The 26,564-nt window shown below is 33.8% G+C and overlaps 2 pseudogenes across 2 annotated transcripts; one reads left to right on the top strand and one right to left on the bottom strand.

Annotated features, from left to right (window-relative positions):
- Positions 1 to 661: 661 nt before the first annotated feature.
- LOC143572576 (uncharacterized) lies at positions 662 to 7,706 on the top strand (annotated as a pseudogene). Its single transcript, XR_013142281.1, has 15 exons — positions 662 to 725; positions 2,898 to 3,146; positions 3,230 to 3,309; positions 4,115 to 4,212; positions 4,327 to 4,449; positions 4,581 to 4,650; positions 4,859 to 4,945; positions 5,033 to 5,098; positions 5,209 to 5,301; positions 5,430 to 5,486; positions 5,866 to 5,994; positions 6,077 to 6,167; positions 6,644 to 6,732; positions 6,813 to 7,006; positions 7,530 to 7,706. The product of XR_013142281.1 is annotated as an uncharacterized LOC143572576 (transcript).
- Positions 7,707 to 8,154: 448 nt separating this feature from the next.
- On the bottom strand, positions 8,155 to 25,387 carry LOC143572582 (uncharacterized; annotated as a pseudogene). Its single transcript, XR_013142282.1, has 6 exons — positions 25,302 to 25,387; positions 11,766 to 12,028; positions 9,594 to 9,773; positions 8,690 to 8,816; positions 8,450 to 8,563; positions 8,155 to 8,276 (listed from the first exon to the last, which is right to left on the bottom strand). The product of XR_013142282.1 is annotated as an uncharacterized LOC143572582 (transcript).
- Positions 25,388 to 26,564: the final 1,177 nt, after the last annotated feature.

The raw sequence follows: 26,564 nt of genomic DNA, 5'->3' as shown, positions 1-26,564 counted from the left end.
AAATGAATATGTTACGTGGATTAAAATAAAATAAAAAGTATGTTAGATTTGCGTATGCTTTGTTGCCGTGTAACATATGACCTGTTCATGTTTCATCAATTTATTTTGTACATATAAAACTTTGCAACTTATTTGTATTTTAAGAGATTGTGAATAATAACTTTTGAGTTTTTATTATTATATGTAGTACATAACTTTTAGTCATGTAAACTATAGAGTATTTAGAGATTTATCAATTATAAAGTTGTCATTATCCAACACGTGTAATATATGGATGTTTAACCTAATAAATAATTAAAATAAAATAAACATAACTAACTTTTCTTATGTTGCATTTATTATTTAAAGATTTTGACACGTAGATAGTTGACTAGGAAACCACTGTCTTCTTTTATCATTGGAAACCAAAGCCATTGCCATTAAAACTCATTCAAACAAGAATAATGAAAATATTTATTATCAATTTACCATCATTATTTAATGATAAATCCTCTGTCATTTTCACTTCACATGACGTGGCAAAATGGGTCTTGATCATCTTTCAACTTTAATAAATTCACCAATATCATCATCTACTTCTTCATCCAATAGCCCACACAATTTGAATAAAGAATTCACACATTATCATCCATAATTCAGGGTTCTTCAGAATATTCATAAAGATGAATCTTGCAGAGTTCATATGATGAATTCTGGGTGGTGGACTGCTTGATAACCCACTTCAGGTTTGTTCTTGAAAATATTATTAAAGTTAGTAAATTGTGAAAATTAATAATTTTTATTGATTTGTTTTACTAAAATTTGGTATACCAATTGGGTTTTTTGTTATTAGTGATATTCTGAAAAAATCTTTAAAATTTGGTGTTTGAATTCTTGAAAATTTTGGTCATTTTGGTTGAGTGCCCAATTTAGCTCTGTTTTCAACATGCAGAATTTTTTAAAATTAAGAATTTTTATTGATTGGTTTTATTAAAAATTTGGTATTTCAATTGGGTTTTTTGTTATTAATTTTATGGTGATAAAAATCTTTAAATTTGGTGTTTAAAAATGTTGAAAATTTTGGTTAGTTTGATTTGATTGCCTAATTAAGCTCTGTTTTTTAATTTCTTTACTTTTTGGTTACTTGCATCCTTATCCTATAACTTTTGTAAATTTAGTTTTAAAAAATGTTTAATTTACTAGGATCAAGATTTGATCTTGAATTTTATGCAATACATGGTTTCTTGCATGCATAGACATTTTTAGAATTTTTTTAAATATTTCTATCAATCAGACATTTGAGATTGCTTTTTGATTTTTCTTTTAATAATTCCCAATATTGCAAACACTTTTTTTTTTTAAAATATGATTTTTTTTTTCCTTGTTTGTTTTTGTCAATTTTCTTCACTTAATTTGTAATCACTATTTTTTTCTTAAAAATATAGTCTTGTTGTTGAATTTCAAGAATTTATTTTTTCCTGTTTGCAAAGTCAAAATTGTTGACTTTTTGGTTATTAAATTTCTTGAAAACTAGGTGAACAAAAGTCAACTACTTGCTATTTGATCTTCCCTGATTTAATTTGATCAATCACCTTCTCTAGGTTTGTTCTTAAATATCTAGGATTATTTGTTTAATGCTTGTATCAATATTTCATTTTTTAGTCAATAATGTTGACTCTTAGTGGTCAAGGTTCTTGAAAATCGGGTCAAAATGTCAACCTTTTGCTGTTTGATCTTCCCTGATTCTAGGAGTTGCAGTTTCTGAGCTATAAGTTAATTTAATCATACAAAAATTAGGTATGGTCTATAATTTATTTGGTTCAAGTATATTATAATTCTTACTTTTTACATAACTTTTTGGTGTCAATATTTTATTGTTAAAAGTTGGTAAAGTGAGGCAACTGATTAAAAAAACATTTCTTTTAATCTTTACAACTATCCTTAATTTTGTTAAAATCATGAATTTTCAGGGGTCAAATTTGAAAATTCTGCAAATTTAATCAATCTATCAATGTGCATGATTCATGATGTTTTGATGATCACACTAATTTCCATCAATTAAGTTACCAAAACCCTCCATTTATTCAAGATTTAATAATAATACTTGATGGTGATTTATCTTGGAATTTAGGAAAAGGTTAAATTATCATGTTTTCCAAGCAACATAAATAAAATGATGAAAACAATGAATGCTACACATAAAATAAAGTTAAAACATGATTCTCTGTCAATTTCTGAAAGTTATGTTTTCTTTTTCTTCTTGAAGTAAAGAATAAAACATATGAAATTTACCAAATTCTCCCTTCTATGCAGTTTAGAGTCCACCTTTGACTTCAAAATTTTAATATTTACACTGATATATTTAGATGTGTTGCTCATAATATCTTATAGCAGCATAGTAATATTATTGTATGCTAATGCATTGCTAAATTTCTTTGTCAAAAATCAACTCAATCCTTAACAATTTTGAAATAACAAATCCATTGGTTTGACTCCAAAAGTCAAAATTGAAGTCTAGTTTTGTAAATCAGTTAATGTAAGTATTCCTAATTAATATCTTATTTGCAACTTGTTTTCAGAATTTGGTAGCATTCATCTAAATGGTACATCAAAGTTTTAAAATATAAAAACTATTGGATTGATTAAAAGTAGAGTCAGCATCTGACTCCGGAAAATCGAAATTAACAATTATATTTTGGTGCTTCTTGGCTCATAATAATTTCTAGTGTAATACATTTTTCGTACGATAATACAGTTCTAAATTTCGATGTCGATAATCAACTCAATCTTACTAATTTTGAAGTTATAGATCAATATATTTGACTTCAAAAGTCAAACCTGCATTGTTGCTTTGGTATCATTTACTTTAATATTTTCTTAACTATTGTCTATATATATTTATTTCCAACTTGTTTCAGAATTTGGAGGTATTTAAAGGTTCTAAATCGACATTTAAATTTGTAAATCAACATTACAACATTGGATCAAAGATGAGGAGAGCTTTGGTCAAATCTTTAGTCAACATTCACTCGGCTTTTCGCCATTTTGAATCAAGAAGACCGTTATTGACTTCAACGCGGTCTTATATGGTGCGTGTAATTATGGAAATTCATCATATATGTTGTCAAGAGCTTTATCTGCTGGTGCAGCAAAAGTAAACTACGAAGGTTGTAAAATTTTGAATATTTTCTACTTTATTTATTTATTTGTTGCTTCATATCGATTTAAATGTGTTATGTGTCATGAACAGAAGTTAAACGAGCGGGCCCACTTGTTGAGTATGAGCGTAGAATAAGCATTGGTGAACTCGAAGATGGTGATGACTTTCAGGTGCATATTACTACCTAGTATTTTCTAGTAACCGTCGAAACATTTGAGTTTTAGGTACAGGGGTTGGGCACTTGGGTTGACCCGAAACACTTTCTGTCCTAATTTTTTGTGTTTTAATTCCAAAGATGATTACAAAAAATTTGTATTATTTTGGTATAATATATATATTTAAAATAAATTGATTTTAGGAGGTCTTATGCATAAAAACCACGCTTTAGTTGGCTTTCGACTGACCCGTTTCCATTTTAGCTAATAATTTATTAAAAAATATCCTTTTACGAGGTTTATGCAAACAAAACATTATACACTCTTTATATTTTTAACCCCATTTGACTCGTTTCCCTTTTAGCTGATAATTACAAAAATTTATATTATTTCTGTAATCGTATAAATTTTTAAATAAAATGATCTTAGGAGGTTTTGCATAAAAATTACACTTTTTATTTCTCTTTTGACCTGTTTGGCCCGTTTACTTTTAGTTGTTTCTTACTTGTTTGACCTATTAGATGTAAAGTATAACCAAAATCTAACTTGTTCATAAGTAAATAGGTCAAAGTTTTCATCTTTAACTTAACTCATTTCCCTTTTATAAAAATGCAAAATAAATAAAAAGAAACTGAGATATTTTCTTTTCTGGAATGATTCCAAGCATTATCTATTGCCAATTATTAATATTCTAACTAACTATATGTTGTTGTTATGGTCCAAGAGATTCCTCTTTATGTGGTTGAAGGGTATTTGAAAAAGGTGGCCAAACATCTTTAATGAGTTAAGTGTCAAGTCAAATGTTGCAATTCTTTTGTAGATAGGAACCTTAAGAGAAATTCAAAGACTATACGATGAGCTCGGTAACTCGGTTCACGCGTGTCACTTGGATCATGATTCGGATCCTGGTAAAAACCAGTAGGTAAGTAAATTTTAACACTTTATCTTGTTAGTCACTTGACACTAAAAAGTCAAACATTGACTCAAAAGTCAAACATATAGTCAACTAACGGGCGTTTCAATTAATTTCAGGAGTAGGTGGTTATGGTCTCGTTTTATGCCTGAATCTTTGGTCTCACCGGTCAAAGGACTTTATCTTTATGGCGGAGTTGGCACCGGAAAAACAATGTTGATGGACTTATTTTTTGATCAGTTGTAAGAATAAAAATTGTTATTATAGTTTACTCTTGTTTGATCATTTCACCTTTCTTTTGACTATTTCTTTTATTTTACCATTTTGACCCGACAGTGATAAAAGCTAACCTGACATGTACTTCCGTCCACAGGCCTTGTAACTGGAGGAAAAAGAGGATTCATTTTCATGACTTTATGTTGAATGTTCACAGCCGCTTGCAGGTAAGTCAAACAAGTTCATTTTTATTTGCTTGTACTCGGTTAGACACAAGTTTGACTTTTGAAGTCAAACCAACAGATTTTGACTTCAACATACGTAATAAGTTTAATGGATTTTTTCAAATAATATTACATGTAAAAATATGCTGGGATTTTAAATTTCAATAAAAAAAGTTAATAAGTTTTGACCTTAAATTCTTTTGTGATGTAGAAGCATAAAGGAGTATCCGATCCCCTTGAAGTCGTTGCAGGCGAGATTTCACATGAATCTATTTTGCTATGTTTAGATGAGTTCATGGTACGTTATAATGTCTAAACTCTAAACTACACTTTAGTTATTTTGTTTCGTATCGACATATTTATTTATTATTTTGTTTTTTGTCAGGTTAATGATGTAGCCGATGCTTTAATATTAAACCGCTTATTTAAACATCTTTTTTCTAATGGTGTTGTAAGTGAAATAATTTTATGAAAAGTTAGATTCATTTATTTTATAAACATACCAAATGTTTAAATGTAACTAAATGTTGTTGTTTTCATGTATTTATGGTGCGAGTATAGATACTTGTTGCTACATCAAACCGTGCTCCAGATAATCTTTACGAACGCGGATTGCAAAGAGATCTTTTCCTACCCTTCATCTCCACACTCAAGGTAATCTCACCCTTTGACTAGTTAAACAATATAAATGTCTAAAGAGACCCTTTAACAATGAGAAATGTAGTTTAATGTTGTCTGTTTTTAAGTCAAAATGTGAAATGTTGAAATTTTCATGGATGCAGGAAAGATGCACCACACATGAAATTGGTTCGTCTGTAGACTATAGACGAAAGACCTCGGTAATGCCAACTTTTTCAAACCTTAAAACTCATATTATACCTTATATTATGGAGGTGAAAAAATGGGCGGGTCGGGCAATGGTTCGAAACAGGTATATCTGGTGTCGGTCAAAACGGTTTGGATTGAACAAGAATACCTTTTTTTTTCTAATCATTTTTTTATTTCTTTAAAAGTAATTAGTTTGCTAAAACATACTAAAATACTAATATAATGTCTTAAATAAAGCGATTTAGGAGGTTATATGTTCCTCTGGGCTAAAGATTTTTATTTTACCTGCGAGTTCTAGATTGAAAAAATAACACAAACCTATAAATTCATAAGCAAATGGGTCGAAATTGTCACCTCTGTCATTTTTTTTTCTAAATTATCTTCTTGTAGGCCGAAGAAGGTTTCTACTTCATACAAAATGGTACATCTGATTTCCTTATGCAAAGGTTTAAAGAGTTGATAGGCGAACATACAGCCTGCCCTCGAGAGGTGGAAGTTGTTATGGGAAGAACACTAGAGGTATGTGAAAGTATCAACACGCAAGTTTTATTGATAGTAGATGAATATTTTCAGTTTGTTTTTATTATGCAATGATGGATAGGTACCTTTGGGTGCTAATGGATGTGCCTATTTTCCGTTTGAGGATCTTTGTGACAAGCCTCTTGGTGCTGCAGACTATTTTGGATTATGTAGTAAGTAAATCAATATGCTATGAGAATTTGTTTTGACTATTGAGGTCCAGCAAGTTATTTTTTACCATAAAATCGATGAGGATTATCGACATGCGAAGACTAAAATAGCTTGGCACGTCAAAAGTTTCAAATTAAACCTACATAACAGAGAAATGCTGATTTATTAAATGTTGGAAATCTCTATAAAATTTGAAGTTGAAAGTCAAAAGGTTGACCTCAAAAGTCAAAGTATATGATGGAACCAGTGAAAGCTCTTGACTTTTGAGGTCAAACAAACTATCTCCGACACAAAACTCGAGAGACATTTAAAATCTTGAGGTTTAAACTTAAAACATGCAAGCATCGGAATATTAGTGTATAGTATACGCATATTCATGTCGATTATAAATATATTAAAAAAATGCATATGAAATTTAAAGTTGAAATTCAAAATGTTTGCACTAAAAAAGTCAAAAGTAACATATTTGCAATGGCAGAAAATTTTCACACCCTGGCTTTGGATGGCGTCCCGATATTCGGGCTACACAACAGAACAGCAGCGTATCGGTTTGTCACGTTGGTTGATGTTAGTTTCGTTTCTTGTGACTCATGCACACGTGTGTAGGGCCCACTTTGTGAAATAATATTATCATTTTGCAATTATAGGTTATGTATGAAAACAAAGCTAGGTTGATGTGTACTGCTGAGGGAACTCCTTTTGAACTCCTTGAAAGAATAACAACAATCGCGGATGCACAGAATAGAGTACCTAGAACCTCCTCGCGATCAAGGAAAAATGACGATTTTGACCTCTGCGTCGATAACGAACTGGGGTTTGCGAAAGATCGTACCATTAGTAGGTATGTTTCATTGGTAACCAAAAACATGATCCATTTTAACTCATTTGCCTAAGCGAGTCAAACTCGTTGTAATCAAGTTGTGAACGGGCCATAGGGGTATCTTTGCTCAGCCCGAACATGACCCGTTTAACCCATTTTATTCAAACATGTGAAACCAGTTGGCGGGCAATAATCAAGTTATAAGCGTGTTAATCAGGTTAGTGGATTGTAAAAAAAAATGGGTCACAAACGGTTCATTGAGTCGGCCTGTTTAACTAAATGCGCTAAACAGGTTAACCCAAACACGACCTGTTTTCTGAATGGGATAGATAGATATGCCTCAACCCAAAGCCTGGTCATCTCTGTTTCAAGTTCGAGTCATGTTGGAAATTGCGAGCCAGGTAATAAACGGGTTGGCATGTTGCAATAACTAAGCGGGCAAAACAATTCAACTCAAACACGAGCCGTTTAGTAAATGGTCCAGCTTTTATAAAGGATTGAGTTTTATGCATCTATGTGATCTAGTAATCGTTTGCGTATGCAGATTAACAGAAATGAACAGCAAAGAGTATCTGGAGCAGCATAGTGAAATGATAGCAAACAAATTGTTTCAAGTTTCAAGGGATGAAACCATAGATGAGAACGTGGTGCTTGCTTGAACCCGAGTGGTGCTTACATGGTGAGGTCAACTAAAAGTATCAGTCATAAGTCGGGCCAGCGTGTGTTCTCATTTAGAAGGTAGACCAGTTGGCTCGAGCGTCCATCTTGTTTATATGATATCATGAATAGTAACCATGTTTCGTGTGTTCCATTGGGTCACTTGGTTTTAATGTTCATAAAAAACTCACAACAGAATATAATATTACAATTTTAAGTGGTTTTTTTAGTTAAGAGTGCCCTTCAACACCTTAGTCAACGGTGGTCATGGGGCGGCAGCGTGGTGTGGCCGTCAAAGGGCGGCAACCATGTGAAATTAACAGAGAAAAATATACACAGCTGAAAAAGTTTTGATTAATCAAGTTGCAAATATTCTGAGTACAAAATTTGCATGCTTAAAAGCTGCCAACTACTTCGCGCCAGTGGCATTTAAAGAGCAAAATATAAGTGGAAACCAACCGCAGATGCTATTTTCGCATTTTAATATTGTGAGCGGTTTACAAGCAAGCGAGTTTTATTTATCTTTGGAACGAGATAGAATACGAGCCAGTATTTGGATCTTTGACTGCTTTAAAGTTGTCCACGCTCATCCCGAATCGTCCCATGATTGAGTTCCCCATATCTTTCAACTTCCCTGCGCAAACATAAATCAAAACTTAGATTATGATTAGCACAGGCCTCGGGTTCGAATCTAGCTTCCACTAGTTTCCTGGGTCCTGTGAGTTTTTCCTAACGGTTCTCACGGTTACCAATAAGTTGACACGATAAAATATTAATATTAGAAAAGGATGTCTGAAAAAGGCTTACCGAGCATTTCTTCCTTCATTTTTTCACGCTTTTCTATAGCCAATGGTTCTAAACGGAAAATGGTTCTCCTAGATTGGACGTTTGAAGGATCCAGTTCCAAGATTTTCTTCATATCTGCCCAATAAATATAGAGTTGACTTATAAGGGATCTCATTTTTAGGCAATTTACTATTATTCTAGAAAAAATATAGCAAACTTAGGTCTACATTATACTTTAGAAACAGGACTAGGAGTGCTCACCAGTGATAGCTTCATCGTAGTTTTCAAGCTTTTCATGGGCTTCTCCTCGTCTGATTAAAGCTTTCATGTATGAAGGATTTAATTCCAATGCTTTCGTACATTCTTTAACTGTGTCCTCATACTTGCCCTATAAAATGTGTATATCAACATAGTGAGAATCGCATAAGAACTTGTATGTAGTTTTATCTACATAGAGTGAGAGAAACGGGGAAGCAGTAATGCAGTTGCATAGCCACCTAATTTCTTTCAATTTAAAGAATCAATATAATGTGCATAGATATAAATTATTTTGCAAGGAAAACAAGATTAAAAAAACGTCAATTTTTGGATGAAAGTGAAAATTTTGACACAACAAAATGAATTAATTAAATTAAAGTTCTGTTTTTTGGCTTAATTATCGATTACAGGATTTAGCTTATATAAATCACTATCATAATTAAAGCAACAAGTACATTTGTTCATGTGATTCTCAAAGCTCTCTACTTAAAATTGATTTATGTGTTGAATGATATGCGCACATGCACATATACATATATATAATTAATTAAGCTACTTTATAGCATAGATAATTTTACTATCATAAGCAAAAACATGACTTACATATCATTACACTGATTTTGACATGGATCTACGAGAAGAAAGTACAACAAAAGGATTATTAAGTGATTGCATGCTGGAAACCATTTTTACAGATGTTTACGTGAGTCGTGACAATAAATTCTTTAATGTTACAACGGATGCAATCCTAAAGTCATGGCATTTAAGCATCAAAGAAGTTTATGTTACGGTTTTTATTTGTGAATTTCTGATTTAAATGTTTAGGACATTTTTGGCAGATGCGGAGCTTAAAATTTAACATTCATAATATACTAAAATTAAGATATCGAGAAGTTAAATAACTTACCAGCTTAAAGAAACATGTAGCACGATTATTATGACATATTGACCTAATTTCGGAAGAGGATGGCATTTCAGGTGCAAGTTGGATTGCATAATCATACTTCAATAATGCCTCTTCATACAGTCCATCTGCAAATAACTTATTTCCTTCAACTTTTGCTTCATTCATTTGTGCCAAAACTTTCTGCATGTGGAAAGAATAAAGATAAATAGGAGGCTAAACGAACACCAGAAGTTCAGTATAATGACATAATCAGGTGAAAGACTCTTCCTACAATTTCCTTTCAGCTAACTCTATTGTGTATAACTGCCTGAGCCAATTTCACAAACGGTAAGTACATGGACCAAATATAATGTTCCACTCAGCCATGTAGCCGCCATTAATGTTCCGCACAAAGTGACCTAAAAGATGCAATACTCAGATGCCTTCTACTCTTGTAAGAGTACTTTTTCCCCTCTCTTTATTTTCTTCATTCAAGGCAAAGTTAGTGTCCTTATTGAGCTTAAAAGAATGGGTGACCTTGGTTTAAGTAAAAGAAAAGCTGGAAAAAACCTCAGGGGCTACTTTTAAGTAGAAAGTAGAGTCTGTATGAGGCTGATATGTAAGAGAAACCAAAGGGTTGAAGAAATTGTAAAAGCTTATGTGATAAAAAGGTTGATGTGTACAACATATGAAAGAGACGCAGTTTCTGGTTATAAATAAAAACTTATGATAGTAAAGTTGAAGAAATTGTAAAAGCTTACGTGATAAAAAGGTTGGTGTGTACAACATATGAAAGAGACGCAGTTTCTGGTTATAAATAAAAACTTATTTGATAGTAAATACAGCAACACCTCATGTGACTTTTTAAACCAAAACTAGGAGTAAACTTCCAATTGACTAAATCATTAAATATGTTGGAAGAAAGATCATCAAAGAGTTTGAAATGAATTGAATCAGAAAGTTTTAACTTTCCAAGCAGAGATACAAGCTCTTTAAATCTGTAATGAAATGATGTCCCAAGAAGCTTTACAAACCAGCATGCCCACAACCCAAAAGCACTACTAGAAGAATCATACAAGGTCAAGTTCTCTTATGCTTTTAAAAGATTGTTCCAGATAAGCAAAATCATGAATACATGCTTAATCCAACAACAACCATCAGTGTGAATCTACATGAAGTCATCAATCATATGATGAAAATCTGAATTTCATAATCAAATTGTCAAACATAACTACAGCTCCTATAGATCTTAATGCCTCTTAAATGTTATACAATTGAGCACACCTGGAGCATACATTCAGTGATACTTAAGTAGCTCCTAGACATCTAGCAATCAGCATACCAAATGGCAAAATCTAGCAATCAGTTAAGACATCAATGATCCATCGCTTGATGAAACTGTGTTGACACATATGAAGACACTGAAAAAAGTGCACACCCTACAGCCTACGCTTTCCATTAGACACTGAAAAAATAAATAAAACAAAATCCATGGTTCTCATGAATCCAAATACTTAATTACATATCTCTTAAGTAAACTTATTTTTTCATTCTAGAAAGAACCTCTTTAATAAATCCAACAGGAACCCTGCGCAACTCGCCTCATATTTGTTTTCAACTTAATCAAATAAGGTGCCTGAAATTCTTCTTCGTCCTATTAATCCCTATGAGCTAGCCGCAAATAAGTCAACTTCGAGTTGAATGACACCTAGATGTCAAACGTGTTTAGAAAACCTAGAATCCGTCAAATGTGCATGATTGTAAAAATCGCGCATAGGTAAATTAATCGTCGGTAAACCCTTCGACTAATTGCCAATTAATCGCTATTAATCAAAATCGGTCAAAAACGAAAATTAATATATATAAAAATTGGCATACATATGTACATTTGAAAATAAAGTTCCAATCCAATTAATCCCTAGTCAGCACACCACCGACCGACTAGCGCCTAGCGAGCTCTACAACACTCTGCAGATGTGCTTTTAGACATAAAGGATCATTTCCTAGATAAATTAATCCCAAATGTCCGGAAATGACAATACGAGCTTAAACGCGGCAATTGTGAAAACCTAATCCTGGAAATGCTTCAACAGTATATACATATATTATCACATCATCAATATACAACAAATACAAGTGACCTATAACCAGTAATCACAAAATCATAACCTTAACTATCACACAAACCCTAACCTGCTTAAGTTCATCATCATTTAAAGCATCTTCATACATCGGATCCTTTAACAGTACTTCGGATTCAACGGCTTCCGGTTTATCCGTACGATCGGCATCGTCTTGGACTTGTGTCTCGCTTGCCGTTTCGTAACCGTCGGATGCGTATTCGGCGGCCGTTGATGGAAGCTGATCCGGTGACGGTAGAGGGTTTTGGGTGGGTGTCGGTGGAAGGTACAGGCTCATTCTCGAATTCAGAAGAAGAAGAAGAAGAAGAAGAAAACCTGAAATAAATATATTGTTGGTGTCTTCTTTCTTTCTTTCGTTACCGTTATTATTTGGGAGGTATGCCACGTGACGTGAGACTTTTTATTTATTGGGGTGTTTGTTTAAACCAATCATTCATGATTTGGTTCACGTCCGGGTTTTTTTTTAATTCTTGGTTGGTTGGTTGGTTGGTTTCAAAATTTATAAACCATAGTGAACGATTTGGTTTTCAGTTTATATTAAAAGGGATGTGATCCTCATACACCACCCTCATATGCCTACACGGCTCGTATAGGTTGAAAAAAGCTGTTTTTTTGTATAGGCCTATACGAGCCGTATAGGTGTTAAATGGCTCGCATTGCTAGTTGACACACCATAAAACCTATACGGTCATATAGGGCTATACGACCGTATAGAAAACTTTTTCCAAATGTTTGGGGTGCTCTTTTATTTTTATGGATGTGGACCATCAGTATGTTTTGGCCAAATGTTTTCTTGTTTGCTTAATCATTGATTAATTATTGTGTATAGACTATTATAAAATGTAACATAAGATAATCTTAAACGAATGTTCTCGGGGTACAACTACAAATTATTTAGCCGAGTATGTTATGTAAATGTTAATAGACAATTTATTCTATTCTAAAATATCATATTTAGCCAAGTATGTTATGTACTTAATACATTAAAATGTAACATATTAACGCATTAATATTTAAAATCGTGTCCAAAAAATTGTCTATACGCCCGTATAGCCCGTATAGGGCTATACGAGGCACTACAAACGATGACCGACAAGCTCCGATACAAACTTAAATGATTCAGGTGCTATACGACAGTATTGCCCTATACGAGCCGTATAGAAAAAAAATGGTATGTGAGAATCCCAAATGGTGTGGGAGGATCCTAAGCCATATTGAAAACCAGTCATATTAAGCCGAACCAAACCGTTAGATTTTACAACATATGATTTTGGTTTTTATATATTTATATTACAGTATTTTATCTTCCATGTCATTATATGGAAACTTGGTTATTCTGGATAAAGATTATATGGAAACTTGTATATTTATATGGATACTATAAATCAATTGTATTTTCTGGTTATTTTGAATAGGTATAAGTGTATTACATTATCTTTTCCATTTAATATTAATTTAGTTTTTATAAAGGCTCAGTAAGCTCAAACTGTAAAACCAAATCGTTACTAACAGCTCAGCTTTATTTTCTACGTTTTGGTTTCGGTTTTGGATATCAAAAATCGTTATCAAAGGTTTGGTTCATGGTTTAACCTAAAAACGGTCAAAACTGGACCGCGAACACCCCTAATTGGGTTTAGTTTTGGAACCATAAAGAACCTAATCGGTATCAACTGAATTAGTGTCGACTCGTCACTACAATGCCCGTGTTTTACCGTTAGAACTAACGTCATATTAAATATATTATTTTTTGTAACATAAGTTGTAGGAATGTCATTATAATATTATGGTGTTTACCAATTTATTTTTTGGATTTAATGTTGGTACTCGGTACCCTAACAAGCCTATAAATTGTATGAACGCTGGTACTGTTTCCGGGGTTTTCTAGTTTATTTTTTAGGTTGAGTGTTGTTCACATGACGAACGTAACCTTGATGTAATGCACGTATTGCAACGAATCTTACCAATACAAACCGAATTCGTGTCGTGCCATCGTCGCAACGCAAAGTGTTGGCTGCCTCATTAAAAGATGAAGTTACAAGTGGTAACAGTAGTCGTGTTATATGTGTTGCTCTGAAAGTGATTATGGTTCATAATGTGGTTATATATGATTAATTATTAGCTATAGAAATGTATCAACACAACCGAGAATAAACACTCATCAACATCGAAAGAAATCCCAAATGGCAAAATCCATCTTCTAAAGCCGAACGTTGGAGCGATTAGTCTATAGTTTTAATCTAAACCGAATGGAGACAATGGCAGATCCAGGAGTTTTGTAAGTAGGGGCAGAAAACGAATCAGGCCAAAATGATTTGGGTAAAAACATGTTCGTTTAAATCGCAGAAATTAAAATTGGTTTACCTGTTTATTCTAATCATTGAAACAAAAATTGATTTTACATGCTCGTTCGAATCATGGAAACTACAACTGATTCAACTTGTTTGTTAAAAACTTTCAATTGGAATATCAAAATTGCAAAAAGCAAAACCGAAATAACCTATTGGTTTGATGGGACGGGCTTCAAGAATCTTAATATACTTGAGATTGAAGGGTTGTTAGAGGGGCGAATGGCTAAACCTGTCGCTATACGAACCGTTCTGTCTATTGCCACGGGGATGAACACTACGTCCATCCACTTTTTCATTTAAGATTAGTCACTGATCTAGACGTCGAATACCCGAGCACGTTCTTTTGCTTCTTTGTTTCACCCACATGAAGGATGCCGATTTGATGTAGTTCACCAACTTTGATAATACAAATGGAATATTATTGAAAATACGTTCGTTTTTACATAGCCATATGGCCCATATCATCCATCACGTTATCACCAATAGGGATGAGATTGGGATGGTACCGGTACCGATCCCGAAAATCCCGATCCCGAAATTCGGAAATTGTTGGTACTGGTACCGATACCGAAATGTTCGGTTCGGTACCGGTATCGGTTCGGTACCGGTATTTCATGAAAAATTCGGGAAATACCGGTACCGTACCGATACCAAAAACTTAAAACTTGGTACCGATTCCGGTATCGGTACCAATCGGTACCCGTACAAAAAACGCTCATCCCTAATCACCGATATAGATTGCACCGGAAGACACATCTCCTTGTTCTTTGCGTTCTTACTTGGATATTCATGAATTTCTTCCACTTAATCAAAATTAACCCAGATAGGTAATTTCAGCCAATCATGTATTATCTACCAAATTACCTTAATAACCTTGCAATTCACAAACAAATGCTTGGACGTTTCAATACTGTTACCACAAAATACACAATTCAAATTACCCAAAACTATGCCTCTCAAAGATAACGCACCTCTAGTTATAATACGGTCAAATAACAATCTCAATATAAAATAATCTACTTTAGCCAAAATGTAAAGTTTGGTTGACAACAACTACAATTCGATATTTTTCTTAAGTGTGTTTTCTAATATTTTGGTTATAAAAGAAAACAAAGTTTCATAAAATTTAGGTTTATTGGATTTTAATAATCCCTATTGACTGGTATTGGCCGATAATAATCTCTATTCATTTTATCACCACTGGCAGTCCCAGATTTAAAAAAGTTGGCTCCCAATAGTCCCCCGTTAAAAATGACTTAACAGCGTTATACTTTTTTCCGAATTTCAAACTAATGTTTTAGGGCTTTTGATTGGAAGTAGGGTACGGGTCGATTGATGTAAAACTTAGCTCGAAACGGTGATCCAGACGACTTGATTTTTGTTAATTATAAGTTCAAACACCCGAATTGTAGCATTGTTTCGTCGTTTTGGAGCACCATTTCGAACGAAGTTTTACATCAATCGACTCGTATCGTCCTTCCGATCAAAAGCCCTAAAATATTAGTTTGAAATTCGGAAAAAAGTATAACATCGTTAAGTCATTTTTAACGGGGGCTTTAAGTCATTTTTAACGGGGGACCATTGTGGGCCAACTTTTTTAAATTTGGGACCGACAGTGGTGATAAAATAAATAGGGATTATTATCGGCCAATAACAGTAAATAGGGATTATTAAAATCCAATAAACCTAAAATTTAACATCTCTTGAAAATAATCCTTCTTTTGTTCCTAAGATTTAAAAGATGAGGTTTGCCGTTATAGAGTTTTTTTTTCGTAAGGTGTTAATCCACTAAGATGAGATGAGGTTCTCCGATTTATTAGATAGGTAATTTTATATCATACTAGTTTATGACACGTGTATTATATAAGTATATTTTGAAAATACAATATTTAATAAATAATCGATATACAATAAAAAATAAATTTATTAATACACAATCGTTATACAATAGTCTTTAAAACAGCTTTAAAGTAAAAGATTATTATAAATATCAAATATCTGAAAAAAAATATGAAGTAAATATTAAATTAACAAATTTTGAAGCACTAATTTTAAGAATGATGAATATTATTTTACTATTAAAATTTGTGAAAAATGATGAGGTTTAATAAGGGAGTGACAAATGACAAAACTTATAACTTTTTATTAGAGAGTATAGATATAGATATAGATATAGATATAGATATAGACTATGTCTCCACATATCAAAAGGCTTCTTTATTACCTATAAAACACTAGAACTTAAACTCAACGATCCATCAACCACAATTTATTTCGACAGAAAAGTACTCAATCAGTATAGACCTTGTTGAATAAAATCTACAACTAAAACACAAGAAGATACTAGATTACGGTGTCTCAATCGATAGCTCTAAATATGATGCTGAGATATGAAGAATGAGAGATTTGTGAGAGCACGATGAGAGTGGATTTGAAGAATGAGAGATTTGTGATAGCTCTAAATATGATGCTGAGATATGAAGAATGAGAGATTTGTGAGAGCATGATGAGAGTGGATTTGAAGAATGAGAGATTTGTGAGAGATATGAAGAATGAGAGATTTGTGATAGCTCTAAATATGATGCTGAGATATGAAGATGAGACTAGTAAAATCTTAGTCGCGACACTTAGTTATAGTTATATAGCACTTCCAAATTAAACAATATGTGTCTCCAGTCTCTTAAGTTCAAAGCTGCTAAATGTTCACCTTATTATCATACAATCTAGTCCTCCAAGATTCTTTAAGGTAGAATTAACTCCAAACTATAAAACATTAACCACATTCAAAGTTAGAATCGAATTGATACAAATATATACTTTTAACATCTTCACCTATCATTAGAAAATGCCTTAAAATTTACTAATTAATCTTTTTTTTAAGAAAATAAAGTAGATTAGTGTAAAGTGACTCAAAGAAAGCATGTATGCGACAAAAATCATGTATAAATAAGTCAGACCGGTTATATAGCCGGTTTCCAATCCGACTAGCCGAGTGAGCCCATGAATGTTTAATTTATTTCCTACAATTATCAATATTTATTATTGCTAATTTAACTTTTTTCATAAATACTATTAGTTTTGAGTCCTCGTTTCATGGTTAATGCTAGACAAAGTTATTCAAGAATTAAGATCACGAAAACCAGTTTGAACTACTCTACTAGGTGCCCAATTATATCAAGCAATACAACGACGAGTCATTGAGCTATAAAGAATAATTGGCCGAATGGAAGAAATTGCACAATAGTGAAGTGAGTTGGGACATCTAATACATGTTCTAGTGGGTCAAGGACAAGTTTAGTAAGTGTCGTGAATACGAAATGATGAGGACTTCACGAGCTTATTTTTAAGAACGGTTTGAGATATATATAAAAACCAAAAGTAGCAAGGAGCTAGCGGAAAGAGTTAATGAGAAATAATCAAAGTTACACCGAAAGTTGCATTTGAATGATTGAATGTTTCCCCCTATATTTGCACCATAGGAATGCATTTACCTTTGACGTTAAGGAATGCATTTGCCTTTGACTCTTTAACGATTGCCTCCTGGGATTGGGTTTTATTATTAACAACTTATCGAAAAATGTAATCAAGATGCTAAGAAATTCTTAAAAGATATACATAACTACCAATGATCAAAGACCCATAAAGAAAGACGCAAAATCTTCTTGGAATTAGACTTACATGAAAGATCATAGAATGCTGTATATACATAAAAATTCTAAATTAAACTCTAATTTTATGTGTTATGTGAAGTAAGTTTGCTTATTTAATTTGTCTTCACTTATCATTATAAATGTTTATAAGTTTAACCTACTTTATATAAAAAATATACACAGAAAGCATGTGTGTGACAAAACTCATGTATAAATAGACAATATTGGTCATGTAGCAGGGTTCCAGCCCAACTAGCCATATTTTTAACTTATTTTCTGTAGTTAATATAATTGTTGCAAATTTTGTTAAAATTTCACTTAAGTATTGTTGATATTTAATCACCGTTTCATGGAAAATTCTATACAAAGTTATTTAAGAACTAAGATTATGGAAACGAAACAGAACTATTTAACGAGGAGTCCTGCCATTTCAGATATACAACAACAAAATGTACGGCGCTATAAAAAAATAATTGGTCAAATGTAAGATCGTGCCCGATAGTGAAGTGTGTTGGGATGTCGAATACATGTTGTAGTGGGTCAAGGACAAGATCAATAAGTATCATGAATATGACATGAAGGTGTCACGACTTAGGTGTGAAGAACAACAAACCCGTCTGAAAATGCAATCGAAATGCTTAGAACTTCTAGAAAAATATACAAAAATACTAACAACCGAAGGCCCATACAGAAAGACACTAAATAGCTCTTTGGAGAGATAGGTAGACTTACATGGAAGTTCATAGAAAGTTGTACATAAGTAAAAGAGTTCTAGACAATCGATATAGACCGTTGATGTGAGCAGATCTTAGTTGTTTAATTTGTTAGGTAACTACCTCATTTGGCACATACCTTCTCAAAACCATTTGTAAATCACTATGCGAAGTTCTCTCAAGCAACACCAACAATATTGTTTCACATTCTGTAGTTGCTTGATTGATACATTTATGAGTTAGCCATAATCAGATCAAGGTTCTCCACAATTTATGGCAACATGGCTTATTTCTCGTTTAGCCAAAATATTTTTGCAAGGAATATCGAAAACAATGTTTCAGGGAACAATAAGATCGGCTATGTACGTTGACGATATTATGAAAGGATGTGTTACTTCATTCACCACGGCGGTAAGTGTATGGTTTATCTTCGTTAATCCTTTTCCTTTGCCAGCATCGCCTTTGGCGACCACCACCATCGCACTCGAACATCTCTGTGTCTGTCATTAAAGAAACAATGTACCTCACATTCCCTCATCATGTTTTGGTTCAATAAGTACAAAAGTATGAGATTTTTCATCTTGGTTTTTCTCGTTTTCACAAGATTCTAGTGTTTGGGAACTATATGGTAAAATTAGGAGAAAGGTCAATTGGGTGTTGCTCGTTAATGTGTTCTACTATCAGGGTACCAACACAAAATAGGAAGACCAGTACTGATCCGAGTTTATCAACACAAAATAGGAAGACCAAAACAACGATTGCTGATATGCTCAAATCCTACATACCTCTCGCTAAACTCTGATCTGAAGCAATCTGAAATAGTTTTTCCTGGGGTAGAGATACGTTTAGCAACACAGCTGTTAAAAATATGAGTAAATTACTAGAAAGGTCTCTCTGATATAACAAAATTAAGGATTGGATCATCATTTATTGAAAACTACAAGTTTTGTCCACATAGTATGCACGAAAGTAACACACCTGGTCCATAGCTTGAATGGGAGTTAACTTTTAATGTTAGGTGATTTAAATCAAAATACCATTTACTCTTAAGGTATCTTTGGTATTATGGTTATGCTCACGTACGACAAATCTGTAAAATGCAACTTTTAATTCGCTCATGATTTAAGATTTCTTTTATTGTAAAGAAAAAGAAAAGTTAAGGAAATGATTCTTCGTCTGAAATGAGGATGACTTAGAAAAATATTCTCATTTATTGTGTAATTAATAAAGTTTAACATTTGTAAGTTGTGGAAACAAATTTCCTGTCTTGATTAATATATTTTACGATATAATTATTTTTTAGATATATTCTTTGAAACTATAACTTTATTAAAACAGACAATCAAGGCGCGCCATAGCGGAGAACCAAAGGAGTCAAAGCAACACACTTACAAGGAAATATAAATAGCCAGAGCCTAGAGTGACCAATACCTATACATGTATACTGAAAAGGTTTAAGTAAGAACGAACGGATAGCCAAAGAAGGGGATCCTCCTTTATCTCATCCATCACCATATAACTAGACTTACTGATTGTTATACATCTCCATTTCGCTACTTCCAAATGTTCCAAATGGTAACCATGATCACAGCACCAATCCTTTTCCTCAAACAATCCATACTTCCTTGCTTAACAACAAACTCTAATATATCTCGAATGGAATGTGCTCCCATTAGGCCTGAAATCTTGAGCCAACTGCACACCCACCACTAATTGCTTTAGCCTCCGGACACATGATCAGAAAGTGACCCGTAGAATCCTACATAGGACTACATTAATGAACTCTATGTTTTCAATATACTCACCCGGCCAAGATAACGCTTGTTTTAAAGCAATCATATTTAATTCCGGCTGACAAGCAAAACAGTTGACCTTTAAGGGTGCCCAATTGTTCCACAAAAAACTCCAAATAGCTCCATAATTCCCGGCAACCCACGTATCCAATTCTAGTTGTACCAGTTCTGTGTATGTGACATCCCTCGATTTCGGGTCAAATTGTATTTATTTTGTATTTGTTTTTATGTTGTAAACCGACCCGATTTATATCCTGAACATTTCAAATATATACAATATTGGATTTTATGTTACTAAAACATTCCCGCTTGTCTAATTTGAAATACCCCTTTTACGGATTCGAAAACGGACTTAAAACGCTCAAGATACATCAAAAACGAAATTCTGGACGCGAACCGACGTGCTGACCAGCAGCAGATCAGCAGCAGCCCCATTTTTGTTTTTTTTTTTTTTTTGTTGTTTTGTGACTTGTCTTGACCCCTCTTGCATGCAAACCTTGATATCACACTCCATGCTTGACCCTTTCAACCCACCCTATATATACACCCTTATCCCCTTCATTAATCTTTGCTCATTCATCTCTTTCTCTTTCAATTCTCAAGCATTCAAATGTGTTCTTCATATTTTTTTGGCAGTTTGACTTTCCAAAGTCAAACTGACCATAGTCTTACATTATAATCAACTTGTTAACACTTATTTATACTTGAAGATTGTTATACAATATATATATAATAGCACCATTTGTACCTTCGGTGGGCATTTCTCCGGTCTCGGTCGGTTAAGTGTCCGGCCCATAAGACAAAGCTATATGGAGGACTCGTAGTAGTCCTTGATTATATATATTTTTCGCATCTAATTATCAAACTTGTTATACTTGTTTAACTTCTGCTCATCTTAGTTCTATTTTACATTTTGAGTTCCATGGTTATGGGTTTGTAGAGACTAGCCTCGGTTATTCCGTAAATAGCTCCAAACCGGAAGCCGAACTCTTGTTTACTAGTTTGTTTAAATAGTTGTATAAACATGTTTTATGTAAGATTTGAGTTTCTAAAATCATTTTAATTAGTTCCATGGTTATGGGTTTGTAGAATCTAACCTCGGTCTTATCTCGAAACAAGATCCGAACCGGAAACCGAACTTTCGTTTAAAGACTTTGTTGTTGGCTTTTTGTATGTAAAACTTTGGTATTATTATTTATAAATTATTTTACAAGTTCTATGATGTTTGGACATGTGGTAACCATTCTTGGCCTTATTCCAAGATAAAAACCGAACCAAACCGAACTAAACCAAGTTTACTCGCTTAAGACACACAAGTGTGTTTTCAACCATTAAAGCTTATATATTTCTTTAAAAATACTTTATAAACTGATTTTAATTATTTTCACAAAGTACTCGGAATGTTGAATCCAACTTGATCTTATAACAAAGTTTGGACCGATTAAACCGAACACTCGCTTAACGGACGTTGTTAGTTCTTAAACAATAGAACTACATACTTGGTTAAGTCTCTTTAAGATTTATTGAGTTATCTCGTACATTTATATTTTGGGAAAGTTGACTTTGGGTTTGGTCAAGAACCGACCACCCGAACACTCATTAAAACCCGTTTTAGTATCTATATTATAAAGGGACTTGCTTTCTTGCATTTTTACCCACCTTATTACTTAACATTGGTTGAGGAAAATTAAGAGCTAGATACTTTAACCCGATTTCGAGCAAACTTACATTTTTAAAGGACTATTATTATAATTTCTTAAATATTTACATTTTAAACCTTAAACTTTAAATTGTTTACATTTCTTATCATTTATTTTCGTTTAAAGACTTCCAAGACAACTTTTCTAATACAAGACTTCTTCTCCTTTAGGCTTCGTTCGTTAAACTCATCGTTCCGGTTAATCTCCAAATCATCAAATCTTTCAAGTTTATTACTTAAATGTGAGTACTTTCATCCCCCGTTTTCACTCTTTTATATTTTGGGGGTGACATTGCAAACTTATTCAAATCCAAATGATTTATACTTGAGTCTTAAACCACAAACTTTATTGTATACTTTACTTAAATAAATGCTCGATTTGGTGATTATATGCTTATGTGCTTGAATACTAATGTGTTTACCGCTTTTGGATGGTTGATTCATAAATCCGAGTATATCTGGCATCCCCTTATAGAAAGGTGTCGTTAATGTATTCTTATTAACGATTTCATACAAAATTCGAGTATATTTGGCATCCCCTTATAGAAAGGTGTCGTTAATGTATTCTTATTAACGATTTCATTTACCTAAATTGTTGCTACTATTTATTGTTTTGTATACAAGTTGTGGAATTTCATATTATATATCTATTGTTCAAAAACTATGAAATTGCTCACCAACCTTTGTGTTGACAAAATCTATTTATGCAATGTTACAGGTTTGACTTTAGGTTGACTCGAGGACTTGAAGAAAAAACGTTATCGAGGCTATTAGGATATTAGCAAAACGAACATTATATTATTTACTATAATTTGAATTCGGTTATTGTATGAACAAGTTATGTGACTCTTTGTGTTTTTATGAATTTAAATGAGTTGATTAAATGTTGTCACTTAATAGTGTCGTGTGCGATGAACAATCGGTTGTGCCCCGACGTTTCCGTCATGGTCGGGGTGTGACAGTGTAGAACTCATAATTTACTCCACCTCTTAGCCACTTCCATTTGTTTTTCCTCGAGACCACGCTACATCCATTAAATACTCCATTCTAGCTCTAAAAACGTGTTTTTTTTTCCACTTCAATGACCATAAAATAGTCGATCCAAACTTCTCACAACACTGTCACTGTTGCCTTTTTGGAATTACAAATACTAAACAGCCTTTGGAAGTTATCAAGTAAAAAAAAGCATCTGTTTCTAGCTCGATATTCACCACAAGCTTGTGATGGATAACCTTGGTCATCTCCTATTCTATACTCGTTATGTCCTTCCACACAACCTGGACATCACTTTTAACTAGAATTGTTTTAAACCAATGGCCGGAGCCGTGTATGACGGTAAACACCGTAGATCAAAGATGTGAGGGATGTGACTTCAGTCTCCACCGCCACTTTGCATGAAGTGCCGAGTTTGCTTCCCTTATAACACCATTTACCTTTGCGGTTATGATATATTTTTTTACCACGCAACCCACTTAGTTTTCCTAGTTTATTGGGAAGAACCCCATAGGAAATTCCTCTTACTACCTTCAAGACTAGGAGCCTTATATAAAGAGAGAAAGTACACTGATTGACTACCAAGCACTGATTTGACAAGCGTGACTCGCCCCGCAAACGTAGGCAACTTAGCCTTCTTATTCGACAGCCTAGCATTGAAACAGTTAACAATCCGTTTCCAGAGTATCTTTTTTTTATATTAACACCAATAGAAAGTCCTAAGTAGGTGAATGGAAACATGTCGGTTCTACAGCTGGCTAACACGACCATATAACCCATCCCACCCCCCACACACCCAAACCCATACCCACACCATTCAAGAAATAACCGATTTATATAATAACAAGAAAAATATAGCTTAAAAAATTATTATAATAGCTTTAGTTGTGATGAGTGGCGGACATAGCTTAGGAGGAGGGGTCGCCTCCGCCACCCCTCAACGTTTTGTCGGTAGTGTAAAAAAAAAGTTTTGGTCAGTTTTCGTGTTTTGTTACCCATGAATAAAATAATGTTACCCCTATTTATTTTAGGGAAAATTCCCAAAATAGGCCAAAAGAGGAGAGATAGTCTGAAAATGATCCAAAAGAAGTGAGAGATTCCAACAATAGTCCTTGAAAATCTATTATTCCATAAATAGTCCACCAAATCAACGGAGGCGATAGAATTGGGACCAAATCCGATCGTTTTCGCCAGCCAGTAAGGAAATGCCAAGTGTCCCACTACCCACCTACCCCAGATGATTTTCTCCTCAAACTAATCTGTCCAGATCGTGTTCTTGTGAAAATAATCTCCTCTTAAAACCATCTCCCCAGCTTCCTTTCCCCTCAAACATGTCCGCCGCCGGTGGCGGCGGTTTTCGGCGAGTTTTAATGATTAAACTTTTCCACACACCAAACATGTCTTCCTAAGCCAAGAGAGTGTTAGATTTCCCCCCATTTCCTCTTTCAAAGAAACAACACAAAGATTCGATGAATTTGAAATATGATGATGATGGTTTGTGTTATAGTGTTCAATCATTAAGCCACCACTTGTTGAAGACGGTATTCCTTCATTCGTAGTCGGAGTGGGCGGCGTTGAGGGTTTGGTTTCTAGAGGGTGGTTTTGAGTAAGTGGAGGTAGTCGGAGTGGGCGGCGGCCAGGTGGTGGCGGGCGTAGACGGATTCTTTGATGAGACGGCGGAGTTCTTTGTAGCGGCGAACAGAGTCTTCGTTACCTAGCTTGAAGGCGGTGCAACCCATGGTGGCCGGAGATGGATTTCCGGCGAAGTGGCGCCTGATTTGAAAGAGATGAGAGTGGCAGAGCACAGAGTGTGTGAGTGTGTGTGGGGTTTGCAAAATAGTGGAAAGAAAGCTGGGGAGATTGTTTTCACAAGAACACCATCTGGACAGATTAGTTTGAGGGGAAAATCATCTGGGGTAGGTGGGTGGGAGATTGTTTTCATAAGAACACCATCTGGACAAATTAGTTTGAGGGGAAAATCATCTGGGGTAGGTGGGTAGTGGGACACTTGGCATTTCCTTATTGGCTGGCGAAAACCATCGGATTTGGTCCCAATTCTATCGCCTCCGATTGATTTGGTGGACTATTTATGGAATAATAGATTTTCAAGGACTATTGTAGGAATCTCTCACTTCTTTTGGATTATTTTCAGACTATCTCTCCTCTTTTGGCCTATTTTGAGAATTTTCGCTTTATTTTAAGCCCAACCAATTTAATACTTAAATCCAACAAAAGCCCACTTAAATTAGCCCAAACCAAAGAACTCAATAACCCTAATAATCTTTTTAAGTTAAAAATAAAACAAAAAAAGACCGGATCTGGTACTCTGCTCACGGTTCATAACAGTGCAACACACCACTAGTTCACCACGACACCACGGTAGCACGGCTACCGCCACATATCGCCAGTCCACCACCAGCCACCTCCACCTCCAGCCACCACCAGTTCACTCGGCCACTCCACCTCTCGCCTCTCCATCTTTTAGGTAAGATTTCTTGTATTTAGGGATTTAGGGTTATGTTTAAATTGGAATTAACTTGGGATTTTGGGTTTATGTTTAAATTGGAATTGGCTAGGTATTTAGGGTTATGTTTAAATTTGAATTAATTATGGATTTAGATTTTAGTTTTATGTGTAAATTGGAATTGATTAGGTATTTAGGGTTATGTTTAAATTTGAATTAATTATGGATTTAGATTTTAGTGTTATGTGTAAATTGGAATTGATATTAGGTTTGTGGTTCAAATTTTATTTAGGGAACTTTGAAGATGAGTAAACAAATTAGCAACCTTTTAAACGTCAAAGAAAAGAAAACGATGACATCGGTTCGTCACCAAGTTTAAATACTCTAACATGGTTGGTGATTTGCAAGAAAATGAAGATATCGGTCCAAGTTCAAATATTCTTCGGCTTCAAGTCTTTCAATACATTCAAAAATCAATTTGGATGATCTTTCTTCGGATCCGCTGATAGATCACATATTTCTAGTTATCAACCTAATCAAATAGGTGACATAAGAAGAGCATATCTTGTTAAGAAAGGCTTTTCAACCACGAGGTCATGACTTTAAATGGAAAAAATATTCTATTGGCTGGAGACATTTTAGTGTCAAATGGTTTGATAAATATGATTGGTTGGAGTATATCACTAAACAAGTAACAACATAAAAACATATTGCTTATGCTGTTACTTATTTAATGGAAGTGTTGGTAATCAAGGTGGAAGAGAGGCTTTTGTTAGTGGAGGCTTTTGTAATTAGAGTAAACCAGGTGCCTTAAAGGAACATGTTGGGGAAGTTAATAGTTTTCATAATAATTCGGTGCAAAAATGTGGAAATCTTTTGAAACAAAAGCGATCCTATGAGGCGAATGTCATTAAGCGTAGTAATGAAGAAAAGATTGCAAATTGGTAGCGATTATTGGGTTATGTTTGTAGTTCTAGATTCTTGTTAGAAAATACTTTATCATTTCGTGGTCATAATGAATCTGAAGACTCTTTTTCGAAAGGTCTCTTTCTTGAAGTTTTAAAGTTGATTTGTGAGAACAACCCGGATATTGGTAAATATTGTTTAGGGAATGCAAAAAAGAATAATAAGTTACCAGCTCCATAAATATATAAAGAGATTATCAATTTCTTTGAGAAAGAAGTAACTAAA

The sequence above is a fragment of the Bidens hawaiensis genome, unplaced genomic scaffold, assembly GCF_021521415.1.
Source record: "Bidens hawaiensis isolate Kalapana, Puna unplaced genomic scaffold, B.hawaiensis_p1.1 tig00025975_1, whole genome shotgun sequence".
In the NCBI taxonomy this organism is placed as follows: Eukaryota; Viridiplantae; Streptophyta; class Magnoliopsida; order Asterales; family Asteraceae; genus Bidens; species Bidens hawaiensis.
The sequence above is the reverse complement of the archived record's forward strand: the minus strand, read 5'-3'. Positions and strand labels throughout refer to the sequence as shown.